Raw genomic sequence first — 2,603 nt, 5'->3', positions numbered from 1 at the left:
TTGTAGCAGTCTCACGGGCAATTAAAGATAATCTACCAACCTTCATGGGTTAACTTTTGGGGAGTACGCATTTACGAAATAAGAATCATTTCAGATATTGTGAGATGGATGAACCAAATCATCTTTGAAAATCTGCCTTTTCTTTCTTCAAGAAAATTATTTCAAACTATAATTGAGATTTGAAATATCCACATACATAGTGTTTTATCTGTTCAATGGGACTTGACAAGCTTTAAAAGGTTATACAATTCACTTTGTGTAAGATAGCTGGAAGGTCTGGTTTCCAGCAGGCCTTAATTATCTTGTATTTCACAAATTCATGTCATCCCTTTGGATATAATGTAATGGATACTCTGCTTGTGCAATTAGCACATGGAGAATTTAAACATTGCTAAGGGGAACAGGCTAATTACTACCAAAGCTACTTCTAATGTTAATTATAATATTTCATTTGGACTTATTTTTCTTGACTGTTTGGTTGAGATCTTAAAGTCTAAAATTTAGTCTCTACTTAGGTCAAATAATACTCATTTGTGAAATATGGAAGATAAATACTTGTTTGTCTGCAAAGTTTAAAAAACAAAAAGAAGCTGGGCATGGTGACACATACTTGTAATCCCAGCACTAGAAAGGCTGAGGCAGGAGGATTGTTGTGAGTTTGAGGACAGACTGGGCTACATAGCTAGACCATATCTCAATAAAACAAACAAACAAAAAAAACAAAAAAAGAAAATGTACTTCAGTTTGTGTTACATGTAGTACTACTATGTCATATTAAAGATGATGAACAGTGCTTTACAGAAAAAAAGACAAAAAAGAAAAGATGCCATTCATCTATTTAAAATCATCTATCCTTAAATTTGGATGCAACCAGTGCACACAGAAATATAATAAAGCTCTGTACATGTCTAAATCAGAGAGCATGCTTTTATATTAATCTTAGATGATTGGTTGGAATTAAACTCAGAAAGTTCTATTGAGACTCAATGACACACACACACAAAAAGATAACTCTCCAGCTTAGTATTTCCTGCACTAGAGTAGTCTGATGCCATTATCTGAAGACAAAATTTATGAGGGATAAACTTGGACCTTTGTATCATATATTGAAAGTTAGTGTACTGGGAGAGATTGAGAAGTCTATAACTCATTATTCACTACAAAGCCAACAAACCTTCACCATCAAATCCTTACAACCTATATATGAGGCAGATAGTACTGCTCCATTTTCCAAAAACATGCATAATGCATACAGGTGTTAGGTCTATAGTTGTCTTTTTTTTTTTTTTTTGGTACCGGGGATTGAACTTGGGTCCTTGTGCTTGCAAGGCAGACGGTGGAACCACTGAGCTAAATCCCCAGCCCGGTGTTAGGTTACTTGCTTCATGTTGTCTGACATGAGACAGGACTTGAATCCATAGCTCCTCTTTCCACTATGTGTTATCAAAAATCTTTTCCTGACCTTTACTTTGGATTGTATCAAATTCAATTATTTCAGTGGATAATGAAGTCTCCATTTTATGACTTTTATGAGTCATTTTGGCATAAAGTGATAAATGAGTCATGCTTATTCTCTCCTTTCCTAACTTCCTCCTCCTCCTTCCCACATATTCATTAATACATTGCATCTATGAAGGTAGAAGTACTTTTAAGAATCATGAACTCCTGAGTCACTATGCCAATCAAATATAATAGCTATATGTCAAGTCATGTTTTCTCTTCTTGGTGTTAATCATAGAAAAAGTCTAGTTTGATATGTATCATTGGTTTATTCATTTTGTCTAAGTTTATTGATTTCTTTCAAGATGATTATTTGTCCTTAGGTTAGGATATTTTTAAGTTTAATTTAACACTTCAAGGTGGTAGACAGAATGATTTTCTAAAGATAACCACATTCTTATCCTCAGAACCTTTGAATATATTACTATAGGGGAGAAAAAATAATCTTTCCCTCACCTATCGCAAGGTTCATGGTTGACACTGGACTAACAAAAGGGAGATAAATATGAGCAAACCATTACATTTTTAACTGAAGTTTTATTTTTCAAGGACCTTCAGAAATGAGGATCTAAAGATGCAGCGAAAACTGCATTTTTTAATGCTGAGGTTTGATGAAGAATAGAGTCATGTGAAAGTGTGATGGGGCAAAAGGGGGTGTGACCTAGTGCTAATAATGGATGTGGAGGGACTGAGTAAGGTCTCTGTTCAGATTCTCCTTGGAATCAAAGTATGGGACAGAATCCTTCTCCCAGGAGAAGTAGGTCAATGAATTCTCTTTAGGACCTCCAGAGAGAAAGCTGGAGAAAGTCAAATTGACCTTTATGCTTCTGAGGTTTCCTGAACTTCCTTCATCTCTCCCCATACTCAGCCAAGGTGTTCTCTCACCCTGCTTTGGGGCAAGGGCGGTAGTGTATCCTGTACTCATCTTTGCCTTCTATGATGAAATAGCTCTTGTAGATGTGATCAAATGCAGAATTTTGATATGGGGAGAGTGCCCTGGATTATGACTGGGCCCAATGTAATCACAAGCATCTTTTTAAGGAGGTGGGAACAAGAGTCACAAAAGGGATGTGACAACGGAAGTAGCAGTGGAAGTGACATTG

This window comes from Heterocephalus glaber, unplaced genomic scaffold (assembly GCF_053883595.1).
Source record: "Heterocephalus glaber isolate CG9 unplaced genomic scaffold, H.glaber_assembly_v1.0 deba00001577, whole genome shotgun sequence".
In the NCBI taxonomy this organism is placed as follows: Eukaryota; Metazoa; Chordata; class Mammalia; order Rodentia; family Bathyergidae; genus Heterocephalus; species Heterocephalus glaber.
This window is presented reverse-complemented; position numbering follows the sequence as displayed.